The 22607-nt window shown below is 35.3% G+C and overlaps 1 long non-coding RNA gene and 1 pseudogene across 3 annotated transcripts; one reads left to right on the forward strand and one right to left on the reverse strand.

The window, feature by feature from the left end:
- The first annotated feature begins 1218 nt into the window (after positions 1–1218).
- Positions 1219–22370, forward strand: LOC131537879 (uncharacterized). Of its 3 annotated transcripts, XR_009270418.1 has the most exons (8): positions 1219–1350; positions 1962–2061; positions 6442–6558; positions 15153–15204; positions 15951–16101; positions 16897–16922; positions 18031–18142; positions 20895–22370. It is a non-coding gene; the product is annotated as an uncharacterized LOC131537879 (long non-coding RNA). The 3 variants fall into 3 exon arrangements; XR_009270420.1 differs by lacking the exon at positions 16897–16922; XR_009270419.1 differs by lacking the exon at positions 15153–15204.
- On the reverse strand, positions 6762–14542 carry LOC131537878 (ectonucleotide pyrophosphatase/phosphodiesterase family member 7-like; annotated as a pseudogene).
- Positions 22371–22607: the final 237 nt, after the last annotated feature.

The following is a 22607-nucleotide window of genomic DNA, read 5'->3' on the forward strand; positions in this document are numbered from 1 at the left end:
AAATGATGTATGACAATCTGACTTTGTTGTTGTAATTGTATTATTTTGCACAAACATAAATTAGTTCGATTTACAAACATATGTAAAAGACATTTGTGCTGAATTATATAGCCTAGGCTAATTATTTGAATTTGTATTATTCTTTTTACTCAAAAACAAGACATCAACATAAATCAAAACATAAAAACAATATGTTTATTTAAATTGTTTATTTTATTATTTGTTATTTTAATCCTTTTATTTAGATATATTTAGTTATTAATATCTTAAGTATAACATTCATTTGTACAGTATGTTACTTTTAATATTATTATTAACATTATATTGTGGTATTATGTTTTTCTGTTATATTTGACATGCAATTAATATTATATTGTAATATGAACTTCAATTTATTTTATATTTTATGTATCAACTTATTTGAATAAGGATCCTGTTGTATAGTATAGGCTATTTGTAAAATGTGTGATTTTAGTATTATTTTTAACATATTGTGGTGTTACATTTTTAAATATTGCATTTTATATGCAATTAATATTATGGTGTATTAATATAATATTGTATTCAATTTTAATTTGTTTTATATATCAAATTATTTCAACAAGACTCCTATTGTATATATTTGTAAAAATAAATAAATAAAAAGAAAAGAAAAGAAAAGTTAAAACTGAGGCCAATAAAGGTGAAACGTTAAATGGCAAAATGTAAATGAGATGCAAATTGAAATGTAATAATAAAAAAACAAAACAAAAACAAATAGAGCTAACTAATGATATAATAAAAATACCATATAAAATGGCATATTGAAAAAATAGTCTAAGGCCCTCATACATTAGTCAAGCAAATATATATATATATATATATATATAATTATTATTATTTATTTATTAATTTTTTTTTCATGTGAAGAGAAGTGCAATGTGAAGAAATTAGAGAAAAAAATAATATATATCATTTTGAAAAAGAATTTGTAAAATGATCATTACATATTGGCGCAAAAATGACTTAATGAGAATAATTCAAAAATAATTATTCCCAAACAAAAAGATGCATTGTGTTAATCGTAGTAGCTTAAGGTCTTCAGTTAAAATTAAACATTTATATTCACCGAACATATTTAATTGTGCTCAGTGTTGAAGTGAAAAATTTGAGGTGGCTGAACAAGTGACAGTAAGCCTATAATAGTATATGCGTGCGCACCGCCAGAGGAAAAACCGTTGGTAGGCCAACAATGAATTCAAACGCAGATGCGCGGGAGCCCATCCCAGTCAGCCGAAGACCAAAGCAAACCAAAGCAATTCCCAAGAGATGACAGATTATATTCTCCGTAACGAGTTTCAAGAGGTTATGGTTAGTATTGACTACTGAAATTATTCTACAAAGGTTTTGCTTTAGGACCCGGTATGAAGTGTACATGTCATTTATTTAGCAAAATCGCGGGCTCATGTGGTTTCGTGACCGTGTTTTCCCGGTTTTTCCATTGGCTCAATATATTATTATTTGTGACTGAACCAATGTTTACAAACGGTTGACACTACTGAAGCATTCAATTTACAGAAATTCAATTAGGCCTACTGAAGAATTTGTAACAGGAAGATGTAGGCTAATAAGTCACTAGCCAATTTTGTGTTGGAGGCTATATTTTCAGTAGCTATTACAAAATAGAATAAAATGTTTTTTCCTAATATTTATACGGAGTTATTCTGGTTAAGAATATAGGGAAAAATTGAAACAAACTAAAATATGTTGATGGAAATTATAAATGTTTATATATAACGTTAGGACTGTTCTGAAAGTTTCTGATGAAATTCTACAACACTGAACATAACCAGCCATATCATCTAATGAGCCTTGTGCGTGTTTTTCTTTGCATTGCAATGGATCACATTTGTTGGAATCATGTTTATGTGTGAGTCTTCTTCTGGAGTCCTGTATCTAAAATGCTGTTTGTTTTGTTTCAGAGTGACACTTGTCAGTAGTCTCCTCATCTACATGCCAAGAATACAAAACATATCCAAATCATTCAGTGCAACAAGATCTGGTCTTTAAAAGCAAAATCAGGTTAGTAATGATAATATTTGTTTGTTTGTTTTGTTTGACTACTTGGTTTCATTTGTAACTATCTATATGGATAAACAGATAGATAGATAAATAGACAGGTAGATTTTTGGGTGCACTATCTCTAACAGTTTAAAGTTCAGGCCTGGTTCATATAATTCCGATAAAATCCCTCTAAATAAGTTACCAGTACCAATGCAGACAGGATAACACATAAAACTGAAAGAAATTGTTATAATGTCAAATGACATTAATGTATTATAAATGTGATGCCTTTGAACATATTTTTAATTCATTTTCTTACATATAATAGCTATGTTTGCTCATAAGATCCAGTAGAGTATGAAGCACATTGTAATGTAACCTTAATTTGATGCATTTTAATTTATATTGTCATTTAATATAATATTAAGTTAAATATTTTTATTTGACCATTTATTTATGTTTAAACATGTTATATTTAATTTGCTGATTCATTGCAGCTGTATAATGCACAGGACTACTAAACAAGCTATATCAATGGAAAATGTTCCTTTAATTATTTACCCCCAGCATCAAACTATTTAACCAGTGGCCATGGTTTTTACTTGATCTTGGGTCAGCTTTATAAATTTACCGAAAGTTTTTAAAGGTCCACTAAAGTGGCTTGAAACGCATAGCGTTATTCTATGTGTTGATGTAATTTCAACTGAAACAGGAAGACAGGGCAGGACATAGCTATCGAGCAGCCCTGTCCCCTTTTTAAAATAGCGAATAGTTTATATCTCAGGTTGGGACAGAGGCCTGTTTCATAAAACAAGTTTACCAAATAAGCCAGGCTTATTTCAGTTAGTCTGATTCATTGTCATATCATTTGGTTCCATAAAGCAAATTTAACATAGATAAAGCTCAGTCACTGTGGCAACTTACACTGGGAAACTTACCTGGTCCGGGGCAGGCTAAGAAAGTCACACACTGGATGAGAAGCCCAGCTGTGTGCTGCTTTGCGTCGCGCCACATCTTAAAAATGTAAACACATTGTTTTATATGAGTGTATACGGCACCATTCGGCGTCTGTCTTTGGTGTTATAATTTTAAAGACGCGGGGTGCGCTTCTCGTCTGGTGTGTGACCGCCTTAACTGTCAGGAAACCAGATTTCATTCGACCCAAATCACCCAATGGAATGCATATTGACACTGTTTGAATCATTCCCCATCGTGTATATAGTGCACTACGTGCCATTCGCCATGCAGGAAATACAAGTTCTTTGAACAGATGACCGATTTCAGCAGCAGCCTTGGCGTCTATTTATAGTGTAGGGGATTGGACAGAAAGTTTGATGAGAAGCTGAAGTGCAGGGTGAGTTTTGAATCTTCTAAATGCAAAATGTGTCATTGTTTTGGAGCATCCTAGCTTATAGACAAACTTATGGCTAACATATTCATACTAAAAGCCAGACACTTCAATTTTGATTTCATGGGGGCATTAATGAGGCATTTGTGTAATTAAAAGGAACAGTAGGCCTAGTTGTTAATAGTCTTTTATTGGCCTGTTTAGACAAGCCCCCCATAAAATAATCAAAACTAACCTCGCAAATTAATACAAGAACACATACATATTTAATGATATTCATTAATAGTGGTCTTTGGCTATTTGTTATACTTTCATTAAAACATTTGCAATGGGTTGGAAAAAAGACTTATGCATGTTTAGGCCTGAGTTTTTTTGTTTTTTTGTTTCGAGCACTTTGAAACGGTGAATCATTTTGCAAAATTGTTGGTTCAAATGATTTGAAGCCACGAAAAGGATAATTTCTCCCATTGCTGGACAAATGCTTTGTTATTTTTTTAATCTTTATTTTTTATGTTACTTTTGTGATCAAATATTTCACCCCAACTTCTCTCTGGTCATGTAATGTATAATGAGTTTGAGAAGCTACAGACATTGTCCAGTGTTACGCCCTGACTTGTTATCATAACCTAATCATAACCTTATCATATTCTAATTGATGAACGCATGGAGACACACTGTTGGCAGAGGTTTAGTGTTCCTGCGTAATTCAGCCTGAGGGTGGCGCTGTAGTCTAATGTTGGTTGACAGACTCTAAGTACACACGCATTGAATGCTTCCTTAATGTAGTATTTATTGCTTCTGAGTGTTGTTCTAGAATGTTACAAGTTGTGGAGGAAAACAGGGAAGGAAAAGAAAGTGAAAATCATGTCTATTCTTAGAACAAACATAGAAGATCAGAACTTTTGAAAGGCAATTCACATGAGAACATTTAAGCTAAAGGATTTAAATTAGTTCAGTTTTAATATATCTTTCTCAGTTTACGACAACATTCACAAATTTTCATTAGTTATAGAGCAGGGGTGTCTAAACTTTATTTAAAGGGGGCCAGATTCAACAATGTGGATACTCCAGGGGGCCGGATGCTTCTCCTATATATATATATATTCATTACTCCCTTACATTATATTCAATTGGCCTATATGTCTATTGTTGTATGACATAAAAGTACTGTGAGAGCGATTCGAAAGCATGGAGCCGTCTGCTCTGCTCTATAGCTCTCGCGGTACTTTGATGTCATACAGCCATCAATCAGCAAAGCGCAAACAACCAACACCTGGTTATTTTAGGCAATTTAGAAATCCTGTGCTGAACGTGTACCCGGGAAGTGGCACGTCCGGTCACCTTATTCCTCAAGCTTCTCTTTCCTGTCAGATGCTCCACGCTGTTCCCAGTGAATGACTCAAGCTTTTATTTTTTCATTTTACATTACGTTCAGCGGGCACTGAATATGATTTGTTAGGAGTGCAACACAGAAGAAGAAGTCTTACGCAATGCATTGAGAGACAAATTGTGTTGTGTACCATCTTTTGTCAAGTCCAGAATCTACATGAGTAAATGTGATGATAATCATTTAATCCGTGTTCCCTCATTGGCTATTTTTTCATCATGTTTGTTTTATTCATGTTTTGGTTAATGGTTATTGTACTGTGAATATGTTTTTGCAGTGGTATGCAGAGGTGTTCTTTGTGATAACTTTGCGAGTTAAAAAGAAGAAACTGAAATGTCAAATTGATATAATTCAGACCCTTTGCTAAGACATTTGAAATTGAGCTCGGATGCTACAGCCTATTTCCTATTTCTGTGGATCATCTTTAAGATGTTTCTCCACATTGGTGATAGAAACCCCCTCATACTCTGGGGGTGTTTTTAAGGAAATCCCAACGCAGCCTTAAGGAAAACCTAACCGAGAGCAATCAGGACCTCACACACACACACACACACACACACACACACACAGAGACAGGGTGTATATATAGGGTGGGTGAAAAGTAAGTAGGCATTAAAAATTGGTAATAAAATCCATATTTCTAATACACATTTATTGAAACAAATTGTATATGTACTTTATTACATAGAAAAATGAAAGCAAATCTTTAAATTTCAATGTAGGCACCGGTGGTGTCAACCAGTTTCCTCAATCGGTCAGGGATGGAATGCACAGTCTTCTGCGGGTAAACATTTCTTGCACTGTCGCCACATTCTTTGCGGACTGGGATGGGGATGCTTTGCATGACAATTTTTTATTGTCTCCGGACGTAGTGTTGCATTCCTCTCTTTCACTGTACGCCACCATCTCTGCACAAGAACAATGGAATTCCACACTTCATAGCGTGCTGCGATACTAGCTCGCTCCCGAACAGTCAAGTGGTTGGCCATCTTTGTTTGTTGCATGGGCTGCCTCTCGCAGCTGATGCCTGTACTATCGATGCAGGAAATAAAATCCTTTATTTAGAGACTGTTTTCATCATGACTCCAGTAATACTACAGGTGCAGGTGCAGTGATATTACGCAGCGCCTGAAAGTAGTCCCCAGCTAGGTACCTAGTTATAATATAGCTGGGGACTACTTTCAGGCGCTACGTAATATCACTGCGCCATGGTACGGCAGCAAAGTTCCTTGATTATTACGCCGGAATGATAGTTTCTAGCCAAATCGGCCTAGAAAATCGCAACTTTTCATTTTCTGCCGGTCTTACTACACGATATAACTACAGAAGAGTCAAGTTTTAAATAGGACAAATATCGAAACTCTTTGGTCATTTTTGAACGCGATGCTACTGGTCTAATCGGATTCAATGATCTATGCTAAGCTATGCTAAAAGTGCTATCGCCAGACCCGGAGATCAGCTGAATGGATTCCAAAACGGTAAAACTCAACTTATTAACTCTGGGGGAGTTGGAGAATGAGCCTATTTCCAAAAAAAGTGGAGTGTTCCTTTAATTTTGATAAATTAACAGACAGCAACAATAATATTGTTTATACTACAACGTGCTGGTGTGTGTGTCTTCCTCTGGATTCCTGGATCTAAAATGCTGTTTGTTTTGTTTCAGAGTGACACATGTCAATCTTCCCCTCGTCTGTGGAACTGTACAGTAAACCAAGAATACAAAACACATCCAGATCATTCAGTGCAACATTCAAGATCTCGTCTGTAAAGGCAAAATCAGGTTAGTCATGATCATTTTTATTCCTTTGTTATCTCTTTAGTAATGACCGTAAAAAAAACCCAAAAAACTTTTATTTAGTCTCTTTTGAGCAGAATGAGCTAAATAAAGCTGCGACAGTTATATACCCAATAAACATGCTTTTATGGATGTAACGATTCACTCAACTAATGATGTGATACAATTCATAATACTGGTTTCACAATATGATTTTCTCATCTTTTTTTAACAAAACGAGATTTAAGACAAATTCTAAGTGAAAAGGTGTCCATTGTTACATCCCTACCTGCTTTTGTTCCTCCTGCGTTTGTGAATGCCACAACTTAAGAGAACAACAAAGACAATGAACAGAAAACCAGCAACAGATCCCAGACCAATGAAAACACTGCTGAGAATATCATCACCAGACGAGCCTTCATCTGAAAGACAAGAAAGATTCGACAGACGGATAGATGGATGTATGGATAGATAGATAGATAGATAGATAGATGATAGCTGTATATGAGCAGATGTTCTCACTCTCTGTCTGTATGGAGGAGGTCAGCATGTGTCGTGTGGCGTCCAGGTGTCCTTCGTTGGGTTCAGGTGTGATTTGTAGCAGGTGGCATATCAGCGGGTAAATGTTGACCGTTTCAAACGGCCCCACCTCCAGATTCCTCTGGAAGTCTGCCCCACGGCCTGGAAAAACGGCTTCATGTCCAGAGCCTGGTTATCATAGCCTTGCTCCCCCTTATGAAACTGCGCTGGGAAATACTGCAGGAAAACAGAGAGTATACAGGCATAACCTTCAGCACCCAAAATATACACTTTTACAGCAGGGTTATTAAACTAGTAACCAGTTTAAACTAGTTAGTAAACTAAAGTAAAATTAAAACCATTAATAATAATAATAATAGTGCTGTCAAATGATTAATTGCATCCAAAATAAAAGTTTTTGTTTTCATAATATGTGTGTGTTCTGTGTAAATAAACTTAATATATAAACATGATCTATTTTTCTGAAATATATACATGCATGTGTGTGTATTTATATATACATAATAAATATACACAGAACATACACATATATTAAGCAAACAAAAACTTTTATTTTGGATGCGATTAATCATTTGACAGCACTAAAATAATAATAAAACACATTTCTGTTACTTGAAATAAAATTAATGTTAATGGAAAATCTAATTAAATATTTCAGCTTGTTGCCAAAGCAAAATTTCTCATTTTAATTTAGTTTAATTTACTGAAGTAATACTGAAACTAAAAATAAATAAATAAATAGTAATAATAATAAAAACTATAGACATATATAAAATAAACAAAAATTACTAAAAATAACAACAACAACAAAAGTTCTAAAATGTTAACTAAAATTCAAATTTAATTAAAAGGAAAATACAAAATTAAAAACTGATTCAAAATATCAATAAAAACTATAATAGTATCTCGATAATAAAATAAACATTGCTTTTTAGTGATCATTTTATGTTTGAAATGAAATACTGTTTTAATGACTATTTCATTCATACTGCCTATAAAAATAGTATGTAAATCAGGATGCAAAACTAAATTTTAAATGGAAGAATATTTGTCACATAACATCATCATGTTGCCTATTTAATAAAGTAAGTGGTGTTGCGTTATTTGCTTGGAAATAAATATGAGCATTTTTAGTCAAATTTATTTAAAGATGACTAACTTTTGAGAGTTCAGTCATCTAATAAGAAAAGAAAAAAATTAAAAGTATTTGCTTTAAAACTTATTTACAAAACGTCTGGTTCAAACATAACCTTGGAAATGTTCTGCTGGATGCTGATCATTTTGACTAAAGCAGAAGATCATCGTTATTTCATGCATATTTGCTCTTTGTGTGCAGTACATACTACAGACACAGTGTGAGTAGTATGCTGGGTTGCTATTTGAAACAGCAGAGGGCGATGCAGATCTGCTGATTTGTCTATGGTTTTGGTCTGGCGTTGTCATGGCAACACGTGGCTTGTGGGTGCAGTTAACCTGCAAAGCCCCCAGATAGAGATGGTCAATAAAGGCAGCTGCTGAATCTTTCAGCTAAACTATACGTTTAATTTGGCTCTATGTTCATGCTGTGATTAACGAAACATTTGGGATGCCAAGGTGTCTGACTTTTGATTTGTTTGATTTTCTCATGGTTTGCAGCAGCAGTGTTCATAAACGCTTGTTAGTATGCCACACTTGTAAAACTGACCTCTGACATCTGTAGGTCAAAGGTCAACAGGAGCTGGAAGCGTCTGTGCACTTAACCTGACCTCTTGGGTCATCGTGGAAACAGAGTATTGATCGATTGATTGCCAGCAATGTAAATTAAGATGAGACAAGGGCAAAAACACTTTTTTACACCATAGAATTCAATCATTTGATTTAGTTTGGTTTGTTTGCTTGTGATTAGATTTAAATAATTAATGTTTTCATCCTCAAGGAAAAAACTTTTTGCATTTTTATGGATATAAATTCAAAACAGACAACAGAAAGGCATTTCACCAAAACATGTCCAGATAATATATATGTAAAGAAAAGGAAGCCTATTTTAAGATTATTAGTTGGTCAGTAAAATTATAAATATTTTTTGGCATTACAGAATTGGGGAGTAAAATATGTTAAATTCTCATGAAAATATTACAGTGCAAAAATAATTTTTAAAAGATTACAGTGTAAAATCTCTCAGGGGTTCTAAGTAGACTAAGTTTTATTTAGGCAAAGTATAACTTATTTATTAAATTTATTTTGATTGTATTTTGATTTTTGACAGTTTTACTGAGATTCACCCATATACAGATGTACTCAAATGTCAGATTAATATGTTATATAATTAATTAATTAATTTATTTATAATTTTGTATTTTTTGTACATTATTTTCATGATGATTTAGCACAATTACCCCCAAATTTCCATTACAGTAATGTAAAATATGTATTTATTTATAATAAATGTTGTACTTTTTTCATTATTTCTATGGTGATTTTGTACATTCACCCCCAAATTCTTGTTACAGTAATACAAAAATTATGTATGTATGTAGAATTAATTTTGTAATATGTTATTTATTATTTTCAGGCCAATTTAGTACATTTAATTCTCATTACTGTAATGCAAATTTATGATTTACTTGTTTGTTTGTTTGTCTGTCTGTCTGTCTGCTTGCTTGTTTGTTTATGTTTAATTAATTAATGCTTGTTAATTTCTTGATGAACATGAAGAAAACTTCATGCATTAAGCTATAAATGAAAAGCTCACCCCATTGATGATGTATCCTGGATCTGCCCAGAGGATGATGGGTAATATGCGGTCATTAAGGGAGTAATGCAGGCGAGCGGGAATCTCCTCTTATAGACATGTAGATCCGGGTGAGCGCCTTTCAGGGCGTTGTACACTTTATCAAGTCGTCCTTCTTTGGGCAACAGGAGTCCCACCGGTCCAAAGTCTACAATATGAAAGTCCAGATCTCTGATAGAGATACCGGGGATCTTGGAGAGTACGATCTCATCCACCAGCCCGTTGCGGTAGACGGTGCTCATGCCGTGATCAGCCGTGATGATGGTGTTGAGCCGCTCGCTCAGACCGTTTCTCTCAGCTGCGCTCCGCAGGTAACCGATCGTACGGTCCACCTGTCGGACCATCGCCCTGCGCCCTACGGTCCAGCCCGTACCTGTGTCCCGTGCTGTCAGTCTCACCGAAGTACATGGACACGAAGTCCAGGTCCTTCTCCCTGAACCAGGACTTCCACTTTGTCTATGTTCTCTTGCCAGGCCGTTTCGTTGCTGTAATTGTAGTTTTCAGGCTCCACTTCTCTCACGACAGCACTTTCACCCTGATCCAGGAAAGTGGAGGGAACCAGTCTTCAGACCCTTTTTTGGGAAAAAAAACATTAGTATTTATTTACCAAACACTTGCTTATTCAGTGGAACCCAGGGTTATTATAGTTAACAATAACTAAAACCATAAAAAAAAAACAACAACAAAGAATTAGAAAATTTTTATTTGAAATAAAGTAAAAGTTAACTTAAAAAATAAAACTTAAACTTAAATTAAACTCAAGATAACATTTCTCATTCTAGATTAACTTAATGTACTCAAATAATTAAAACAAATTAAAAATAATAATAAAAACTATATAGAAAAAAATTAATTTTATTTAAAAATATATATATTCAACTGTAGTAACAAACTTAAAAATCAAACCTGGGTTATTAACTATATGTACCACGAAAAAAAAAAAACCTGAAATAAAATTACAAAAACAAATGAATTAATACAACTTTAAAGTGAAAACAAAATATTAAAACAAAATATAATTAAAAAAAATAAATTCTATAATTATTTAAAAATTCAACAGTCTATCATTGATAGTAAAATAACAATGGAACAACCCCATTAGAGAAACCAAAAACTGTAACTGTTATTATATACTCAGTCTCTTGTTGTTTTTAAACCATTGAACACAAAATAGCATATACATTTTTTTTTTTTTTTAATAACATGCATTCATATTTTGCATATTTGCACTTTTTTATGGTCTGTTAATGAGCCTTGTTTGGAGCGTAACATATCTTGGAAAGTCATATGCTTGGTACTGCATGAGAAACGATCAAATAAATTACCTTTAAATTGCTTCGCTCAAAGGCACAGTGGTGGTAGTTCATGCATCACCTGTTTTAAAGGTTTGAACCTAAAATCTAAATTTTACAGACCAACAATTTTTATTTATTTATTTTTTTATATTGTTTATTACTGTGTGCAAATCATCAAATGAGACTGAATTTCTGAGCTGGAAATAATTAATTTGACTTATTTGCAATTAATTCAGCTGAGTCTCTTGTGTGATTCTGGTTGTATATGCAGAGGTTACTAGAGAAAATTAAATAAGGCAATCAAGGTAATTCAAAATCAAGTGTTTCTGATTATCAGCATGTATATATGTATACACACACACACACACACACACACACATTATGTTCGTATATGGAATGTATTACTTACTCACTGCATGCCACTGTAGTTCTGCACCACTACATATATATTTTCACATGTTGGTTATTGGGATCAATCCTGCAAACCCTTTTTCTGAGCATCAGACATGCGTACCTGTCTCTAAGCCGTGATCCATATGGGCAAACTCCCGTTGTCTCACCACTCATTCACAAACTGGGACTTGTAGTAGGACTTCTTCTCCCAGGTGCTGCTGTTAAACCAAATGTTGTGAATGACACCGTGATTCTCAATGTATTTACCTGCAGACAGAGATGCTTTCTCATATCATTATATACATAGTAAAAATTTGTTGTAGGATTTACTTTGAAAAAGTTTTCACTCTGACATTGCTGAAATTATATACAACTCTCACTTTAAATACATATTAAACACATATTCATGTACAATGTATTTTAGACAGCATATGTCAGCATCTTTACCTGTCAGGATGGTGAAGTGTGTCGGGCTGGTGACGGTGTCACGTATGTGGCTTTGACCCCATCCTTCGCCATGGCGTCCAGGTATGGCGTGTCCACGTCCCTGTCATAGTCCCACCTGAAGCCGTCAAAGGAGACGAGCACCGCCAGAGAGCAAACACACAGACACAGACAGAGAGCAGCCGTCCACAGCATGATCCAATCACACATTCAGCACAAACAGCTGTCTCTCAATCAGTGCTTCACACCTTACTGCAGCTCACACTTCTCCTGCTCAACCTTTTTTACTCACGTCTACAGGCCAAAGTTTCATCTGGTTATCTTATCTGCTCATATCTGCAGGATTTGCCTATTTTGAACTTTCTGTTCATCAAAGAATCCTGAAAAATAAAAATGTATGGTATCCACAAAAATATGGAGCAGCACAACTGTTTTAATAATCATAAATGTTTCTTGAGCAGCAAATCAGTATATTTATGATTTCTGAAGGATCATGTGACACTGAAGACTGGAATAATTATGCTGAAAATTCAGCTTTGCATCAAAGGAATAAATTATATTTAAAAATATATTAATGTATTTTAAATTGTAAAAATATTTCACTTTTTTACTGTTTATTTCAGTCAAATAAATGCAGACATGGTGAGCGAAAGGGATTTCTTTAAAAAATATTTAAAAAATCTTACTGACCCCAAACCTAATATATGTTATCTGTTTAAATGCTGTAGGATATTTTTTGTCACTAGCTTTTCTTTTCTTGATCATTTCTGAAGTCTCAGTGTCTTTTAATCAGCCTTTGTTTTGCTGGGTTTTAGTTGATGTGTAAAGTCAGAAGTTCACAAAGGTGTCCTCTAAAACCTATAAACTTGTAACTCTGATTTGACTTTCATTATTGACCTCTTTAAACAGTCGGCTTATCAACATCCTTCTGAAAGTGCGTTTTCTCCTGCAGTCTTTGTCCTTGACAGTAGTTCATGGGAAATATCTAATCTGTGTGAAGATAAAGAATTACATCTCTCAGCTTACTTACAAAAAGCTAATTCAATACAGCTTTCCTTACTAAACAACCGGCCTTGACCGCTGTCAGTGTAGTGTTTGTATGTCTGTACATGTTCTTACATGCTCCGTGATTGAAACCTGATTGTTTAAATACTTCAAACAATAAAATGTTTTGTCTTTTCTTGTTATTTGTTTTTGTTTTTATTCTTCTCTTAAATAATTCTTAATTGAAGCACCTTTTCACCATTTAACACTTTCATTGTTACAACCCGTTACTCCCGACAGCATCACTGTAACACCTTGCTCCTCACAGCATCATCGTGACATCTTGCTCCTGACAGCCTCACTGTAACAACATCTTTCTAATAGCGTCAACATAACAACCCCTTATCCTCTTGACAGCATCACCGTAAAAAACCCTTACTCTTGACAGCATCACTGTAACAACATCTTACTCTTGACAGCGTCATTGTAACAACATCTTACTCTTGACAGCCTCATTGTAACAACATCTTACTCTTGACAGCCTCATTGTAACATCCTCTTACTCTTGACAGCCTCATTTTAACATCATCTTACTCTTGACAGCCTCATTGTAACAACATCTTACTCTTGACAGCGTCATTGTAACATCCTCTTACTCTTGACAGCCTCATTGTTACAACATCTTACTCTTGACAGCATCACTGTAACAACATCTTACTCTTGACAGCCTCATTGTAACAACATCTTACTCTTGACAGCCTCATTGTAACAACATCTTACTCTTGACAGCCTCATTGTAACAACATCTTACTCTTGACAGCGTCATTGTAACATCCTCTTACTCTTGACAGCGTCATTGTAACATCCTCTTACTCTTGACAGCGTCATTGTAACATCATCTTACTCTTGACAGCCTCATTGTAACAACATCTTACTCTTGACAGCCTCATTGTAACAACATCTTACTCTTGACAGCATCACTGTAACAACATCTTACTCTTGACAGCCTCATTGTAACAACATCTTACTCTTGACAGCCTCATTGTAACATCATCTTACTCTTGACAGCCTCATTGTAACAACATCTTACTCTTGACAGCGTCATTGTAACATCCTCTTACTCTTGACAGCCTCATTGTAACAACATCTTACTCTTGACAGTTTCATTGTAACAACCCCTTACTCCTGACAGCATCACTGTAACAACACCTTGCTCCTGACAGCATCATCGTAACATCTTACTCCTGACAGCCTCACTGTAACAACATCTTTCTGACAGCATCACCATAACAACTCCTTATCCTCTTGACAGCATCACCATAACAACCCCTTACTCAGTGTTACCGTAACAACCTCTCACTCGTGATCCTGTCACTATGACACCGTGACAGCCTCTTACCTACGTTTCCCCATCGTGACTCCATCGCCATGACAACCCTTGATCCTGACCCCATCACCTTGGCAACCTCTTACCACTGCTCTCTCATCTTATCCCCTTACAGTTTTTTTTTTTTTTTTCAAGTTTAACATAGACCATAATTTTGTCAGACATCTTGCTACACTCTCTCACTAATGACTTTATGTACAATAGTTTAATATTAGCTTTTCAAATCTTTAGAAAACGTTCACAAAATGAACAGCCATTTGAACATTCATGTGTTTAAATCACCACCTTAACTGGCTTGGAAAGTGTTTTGAGACATGACAGAACCGTCCAGGAGTGGTTTGTTTGCGATGATTATATGCTGTGAGTGGTTTTGGTTCCTGGTTTGTTGCTGCTGGTCTCTAGGCCGCTTGTGTTTTATTGCCACCGTTTCAATAGCTAGCAGTGTAGTTCACAGTCAGAGCAGAAGGGGGCGCACATATACTGCAGACAGGGACCATAGTCTTCTATTGCTTTTTTACATTAACTATAACAACAACAGATCTACTTTTATTTTCATAGGTAAAGTAATAAATTGCATGAGTCATATGGACTATTTTAGGGTACTTTTGTGTCATTTTTTAAGCTTAAAAGTCGGTTTTGATGCTGTATGAAAGAAATGACGTCATACAGGTTTGAAACCAAAGTAAATGACAGCAGATGTTTTAAATGGATGAAATAACCCTTAAATTGACACTTAACTCTAGGCTTTTTACTAAAAAGCATGTGATGTAAGTCTTTATCTTCACAGATTAGATACTTCTCTTCAACGTCTATCAAGGACAAAGACAAGTGACAGAAAGGTGAATGTGATTATGTACAGAAGATCATATTAGTGTGGATTGCAGTCACATATAGGGCCTATCTCCTGAAACATGTCTGTTTGTGTTCATTAGTGAACTATTTGAAATCTTAGTGAACTAACACAAAGCTTAAAATTGTTAGTGGGAATTATTAATGAAATTAGAAATGAAAATTAAGCAAATTGATTTAAAAAAAAAAAAAAAGTGACCGTTTTACCTGAAGTTGAACATTCTTCAACTTTTGGCGCAGAGGAAAAAACGCCCGAACGCTCAGTGCTCGGCACGCTCCTGGCATTTTAAACAATATGGCGCTCCCACTGAGAACAATTGAAAAAATATGCTAGTCTCAGGTTTTGGTGGATACGCGGCCTTTGAGGCTTTTGCATCTGAAGTCTTCAGATATACCTGTGCAACTTATGACTGGTTTTGTGCTCCAGGGTCAAATATTAGAATGATTTCTGAAAGATCATGTGATACTGAAGACTGGAGTAATGATGCTGAAAATGATGCAGGAAGAAATTGCATTTTAAAATATATTCAAATAGAAAATAGTTATTTTAAATTCTAATAATAAATCAGAATATTACTGCATGTTACTGTATTTGTATCCAATAAATGCAGCCTTAGTGAGCTGGAGGGGCTTCTTTCAAAAACATGTAAAAATGGTCTAATTAATTCCCTAAAATGTGAAGTTGTTGTAGTGCAGCATGTTTTTAAATGCGTGTGTTGGTGTTTCTCTGTTTCAGTGATGAGTCGGGATGTTTTTGCTCCAGGTGTCTGTCATCAGAGAACTGATTCAAATGACTCCTGATAATGACGATAAAACGACCTGGAAGTGACATTAACCTTACAGGAACCTCAACCTGGGTCTCCAGCGCGCAGCAGCTCTGCTCTGGGGTAAAACACACACACACACACACACACACACATACATACATTTCAGCCTGACACTGAACGCCAGGGAATCCCTCCTAGTGAGACGAGAGCAGCTGTGGCTCTGTCTGTGTGTGTGTGTGTGTGTGTGTGTGTGTGTGTGTGTGTGTGTGTGTGTGTGTGTGTGTGTTAATAATCACACTGCAGAGACAAGGACCTGAAACCAATTTCTCACAATGTTCTAATCCTGTCCTCTCCCTCAGTGCCAGAGATAAACTAAGAGGTTAATGCTGTGTGTGTGTGTGTGTATTTGAGCATTTAAAGCAATAGTTCACCCAAAGATTATTCTGTTATCATTTACTTATACCCTTAAAAATAAGAAATTATGCAGATTGTTCTTGCTTCCCTCCCGCCTAGCTATAGTGAAATATGCCTTCAGAACATTTTTCTTTTACTATCATTATCATTTAGATGCTATTATAGTTTCTATTTATATTTTGAAACTTTTAACTTTAACTTTTTAAAAATATATATTTTATATTAGTTTTCTTTTAAAATTTACATTGTTTGTCATTTTGTTATGTGCTTTTGTCATTTTATTAGCTTTTGTTCTGTTTAAATATTACTATTTAGGTTTAATTTATTTATACTTCAGTTTTAGACCAGTTTTAGTTCTGCTTAAAACGGTTTCAGTTACTTGCCAAGGTTTATGGTGTTTTTATGGTATTTTTTGTCTTTTAGCTTGAGATTGTACATTACTATTCATTTGCTTGTTGTATGATTTTTAATTGAAAGCACATCTCCTTTTGTGGTCCACAGAAGAAAGGGTTTGGAACAAAGTGAAGGTAAATAAAGAGTTTTCATTTTCTGACCTATTGCTTCAAGGTAGAGATGTCTAATCAACACTCTCAGAGACCTTGAGACACACAGTCACTCAAACAAACCCTGCAAAACCGACACACAGACACAAAAGAACTCCATTATTACTGTGCCATCACATGCATCTAAGCACTCACAGATGAATGCCGGAATCCTGTGTCTTTAGCATCTGAACATGAGCTTTTTGACAGACATGTGACCAGATGTGACATTTAAAATTCATTTCTTTATGTGCAGGGCTCATAAAGGCAAATACTTTATGTCTGCATTTTTCTTTTTTCTTTTTTAATCATTAGTTATATTTGTAGGCTTTTCTTTTTGTCTGAATTTTAAGTTGCATTATATGAATGTTTATATATTTCAAAATATGCTTCAAAATACAAGCTAGATTTTAGCATATTGCTATGTAGTTGCTAGGGTGTTCTGGGTGGTTGCTAGGTAGTTTCTTACTGGTCCAAGTAAAAAAAAAACAAACAAAAACAACAACAACAAAAACATTCTTTGTCATAATCATAAACTAATATATTTTGGCCTAAATTCAAGATTTATGTACATGAATTGCATATAAAATTTCCACCCGTTTGCATTACAGTTTACAATAATAAACTTTTTTTTTTTTTTTTTTTTTAGATTCTTTCATTTATCTATGACTGACAAATATGCATCACATTTGGTTTATTAGTTTGTTTATGTTAAAACTGTTCAATCCCAACTCATGGAAATTTTACATGCAATTAAAATATGCAAATCTTAAATTTAGGTTTTAATATTTTTTGTTAAAAATGCAAAAATGCAAACCGTGTCATTGCGGCATCTACCAGCGGGGACCTTGCTAACCAGCCAAATCTTGACCTCTGGTCTCCTACAGATCACACATGTGTGTTTCTAATCCTGTGATAATGATATTTTCCGTGTGTGTGTGTGTTTTGGGCTCTCTGATCTGAACTATTGGAAATCAATAGTGGTTGAATCAGCCAATCAGAGGCCATTAGCACCACAGGATCTTTTCATTTCTTCTTCTCTCTCTCATGCAGTCTTCTGCTGATCACTGATTTTCTTCCTCCGTCACTGCAGGGGTCAGAGGTCAGCTGTGCTGGTCGTGTACATGTGCACCTGTGTGAGAGAGAGGTGAAGGTGGAGTTTATTTTTAGATCCGCTCAGGTAGAGTCAACAGGGAGGAAAACAGGTAAGAATTGATCTGTTTACATTAGGGTCATGAGTGAAGAATGAAACATCAGGACATACTATGGTAAAACCACACTAAAGAATGACATTTTACATCTGCCAGTGAATGACTACATTTACTAGCCATTGAGCTGTTTTTTCCCCCCTTACATTATTTACTTAACATCAGTTAATTAAACATAGTTATTTAACATTGATATGCTATTTTATTTTATATTTTCTGTTTTCATTTTAATTTCAGTTAAAGTTTTTGCTTTTTGTTGTTGTTGTTTGTTTTTGTTCATTAGCGTCATTTGTATTAGTTTTTATTTTTGGTTTATTTAGTTTTAGTTATTTTAGTACTTCATGCAAAAATAAGATGTATGTTGCCTTGGCATCTAGCTGAAATAAAATAAGTAATATATATATATATATATATATATATATATATACATACACATTAATATATTATTTTTATATTTTAAAGTCTATTTTATATGTATATATATATATATATATATATATATATATATATATATATATATATATGTACTGTTTTAAATAAAATATGTTTTTATATATTTTATTTTATGTCAGTTAATTTTTATTTTATTTTTTGTTATTATTTTACTTAACAATAAAACCCCTGTTTATATTGTATTTTTATATTTTTAAATATATTTTATTATTTATATATAATAAAATAATTTTATACATTTTTTATGGTTTTGTTTTAGTTATGTACATTGTGTGTTGTGTGTGTGTGTGTGTGTATATATATATATATATATATATATATATATATATATAGTTAAAAGTTATTTTTTTAATATATTTAAAATATTTTTGTAAGTCTCTTCTGCTCACCAAGGCTGCATTTATTTCATCATAAATACAGTAAATACTGTAATTGTCACGAATCCTGTCTGTGGACTTCCGTCCACTTGCCACCAGAGGTCGCCCTCCCATTATATTGACTCTCACATTACACAGACTGTTACATGTAACTCCGGACTACATTTCCCATGTTCCATTTCATTGATTACATTTACACCTGCAAACAATTACACACACTATAAAACAACCATTCAACGCCATGTTTTGTTTAGCGATTATCACTCTCCTAGTGATGGCTACTTTATGGAGCTGTTTCCCTGTCTTAGTTTCTAGTTCCTAGTCTTAGCCGAGTCTTGTATCTAATGCTGGGTACAAACTAAAAGATTTTAAAAATCTTTTAAGATCTTCAAAATGTGAGAGACCACAAACATGAGGGGAAAAAATCCTAGATTATCCATTGTTCTCTGGGTTCCCCCCACACATCAGGATTTCTGATCGTAAATATTCAGCATGTTGAATATTTACGATTTGCTATTGGGGCTCTTCCGACATTCTTCCGAGCAGATTCAGTCACTCTTAACACACCTCACACCACAGGAAAATCTGATAAAATAATCTTTAGAACCACCAAGATAATCGGGACATTACCTAGGATTGTCGGAAGGGGAGAAATCAGCCTGATTATCTTATGGTGTGTACCCAGAATAAGCCTGTTTATCTCGTCTTGTCTGTCTGCTGCCTGCCCTGGAATTATAGCCTGTCTTGGATACTCTTATTGCTCATCGTCTGGACTATAGCCTGTTTGTTAGATTATCCATTTGCCTCGCCCCCTGGATTACATTTGCCGTTGATTGAACAACGCCTATTTACCGGACTACTTTTTTGTCTTGTCTTCAACATACCTGTTTGCCATTCATCGTTCCTTTATTTCAGACTCTTAGGTCCATATCCACAAAAGTAACAAAATACAAGACAATACAAACATAAATATACATGCCAAAACAGTATTTAAAAAGCATACAAACATTCATTCCAGGGCTTCCAATACCAGGAGGAGTACTTAGTATCACTTAATGTAGGATCACTTTTAACCATTATAATTGAATTTCTTGAATTACTCAGTCGAAACATAAAATTATACACATATTTCCTTAACACAGCATAAAGAGTATTATTATATACAAACATCTGACTTGCACTCGTCCACCTTGGGAGCTTAAGCAAAATTCTCAGTGCATCGTTAAATGCCACCTGAAGCTTTTTCATTTTAGCTTTACTATAATTACACCACAAGTGCACTGTATACAATGAAGTACAATAAGCTCTAAAAAGAGCTATTTAACCTCATCTGTACACATAAAAAATTTACGAACCAACATATTTGCTTGTCCATACAACTTACAACATCGGCACTGCACATCATTGTCATCATTGAAATAATTTTTGATAATGTGACCCAAATATTTTATTTTATTCACCACATTTAATACTTGATCACTTAGATAAAAAGATGGAACATTTTGCTTGGTTTTGACAATCTCTTTTTGCTATTAAATTTTATATCAAACTTCACACCATAGCTTGAACATACTGTATATGAAGCAACTGTTGCAATCCTGCACTGCACGGGGACAGAATAACTAAATCATCAGCGTACATCAGATGATTTCTAAGACAATCCCCTATTACACATCCAGTTTTACAATCGTTTAACTTTAAAGAAAGATCATCCATATACAAGTTAAAAAGAAGAGGAGACGGTAATCCACTTTGACGAACCCCATTCATCATATAAAAAGGTGCTGATACACTCCCACCCCATCTTACTCGCATTGATTGATGGATATACCAGTGTTGTAAAATCCTTATCAAGTAAAGGGGAACCTCTCTTTCTTGTCTGACCCATGCCTGTTTTTGACCACGTCTTTTATTAAAAGCTTTGCATATGGATCTGCATGCCTCTCTCAGTGGCTTCGTTACAGAATACTCTGACACACAAGGATCCAGCAGCTTTTCAAAGGAACATTGGCCAGGTATGGACACAGCAAGAATATTATTAGCCCTTAAACAAGGCACACAATCGTTGGTGAACTATATTCGAGAATATTTAGCCATCGCTCACTATTCAGATTTACCGGACTGTGTTTTGATAAGAGTTTTTCTGTGATGGCATTAATCAGCCTCTAAGGTCTAAGCCTAGACGCGAGGGTCCGCGTTCATCACTCAGTCAGTTTATGGATTATGCTTTGTTGTCTGTTGGCTCTTTATTCACTGTGGGTGTCACAGAGGAAGATCGCGACATCGCGTCCATGCCAGTAATGGAAATTTAGTCAGCCACAAGCTCCGGGAGATTCGAGTTTACTGATCACTACTCCAGTGATTGAACCCGCTTGTGAAATGGCGGCCGCACCGGAGCGCGCTCACATAATGGCAGCGACAGCGGAGCCTGTTCACAAAATGGCGGCCACAAGAACGCTCTGTCATGTCACTGCTGCGATCTCTGTGTCAAGTCACCGTTGATCTTCCTGAGTAAAGTCACATCAAAGCTGATCAAAGTGTTCCCCGAGGCGATGGCTCCCTCTGCAGCTTCTTCAGAGGTGGCGGCGTATGTTGCAGAACCTCTTGAGGCAGCAGCGCTCGCTTCAGCTCCTTGCACGGTGGTGGCGCCCAGCAATGCACCCTCAGCCTGCCATGTCGCGGTCGAAAGAACCGTTGCTGAACTCTGTACCTGTCCTGTTAAGGAGAATGTTAATGAACTTTCCCTGTTTCCTGATGTTACTGCTGTAGAACCTCCAGAGGTGGCGGCATCCGCTGCAGAACTCTAGAGGAGTCAGTGGTATCCACTTATTAGCTCTCTGCCTGTCCTTTTACGGCTATGGAGGCCGCTTATGAACTTTTGTCCTGCACTGAACCGGCAGAGGTGGCCCTCTCTGAACTCTTGCCCTGTTCCAAACCCATCATGGAGGCCAATTATGAGCTATTGTCCTGTCCCGACCCAGCTGAGGAGGCTGCCTCTGAACTCTCTAGTGAACAGTCGGTCTATCCAGTTTCAATCAATGAGTTTCATTTTGAGCTATCTGTCTGTCCAGTTTCAACCTATGAATCTGAGTGTGAATTATCAGCCTGTCCAGTTGCAATCAATGCTCTTGATTTTGAACTATCTGTCTGTCCTGTTTCAACTAATGAGTCTGACTGTGAATTGTCTGCCGGTTTAGTTTACTCTTATTGCTCCTCGTCTGGACTATAGCCTGTCTGTTGGATTACCTATTTGCCTCGCCCCCTGCATTACATTTGCTGTCGATTGACCAATGCCTACTATTTTTTGTCTTCAACATACCATCATGCCATTGTCTGACCCATGCCTGTTTTTGACCACGTCTTTTAATAAAAGCTTTGCATATGGATCCGCACGCCTCTCTGTTGCCTCGTTACAGTAATATTGTGAAATATTTTGAAAATTTAATAGGACTGTTTTCTATGTGAATGTGTTGTAAAATGTAATTTATTTCTGTGATCAAAGCTGAATTTTCAGCATCATTACTCCAGTCTTCAGTGTCACGTGATCCTTCAGAAATCATTCTAATATACTGATTTGCGGCTCAAGAAACATTTCTGATTATTATCAATGTTGAAAACAGTTGTGCTGCTTC

Source organism: Onychostoma macrolepis, chromosome 03, assembly GCF_012432095.1.
Source record: "Onychostoma macrolepis isolate SWU-2019 chromosome 03, ASM1243209v1, whole genome shotgun sequence".
Classification (NCBI taxonomy): Eukaryota; Metazoa; Chordata; class Actinopteri; order Cypriniformes; family Cyprinidae; genus Onychostoma; species Onychostoma macrolepis.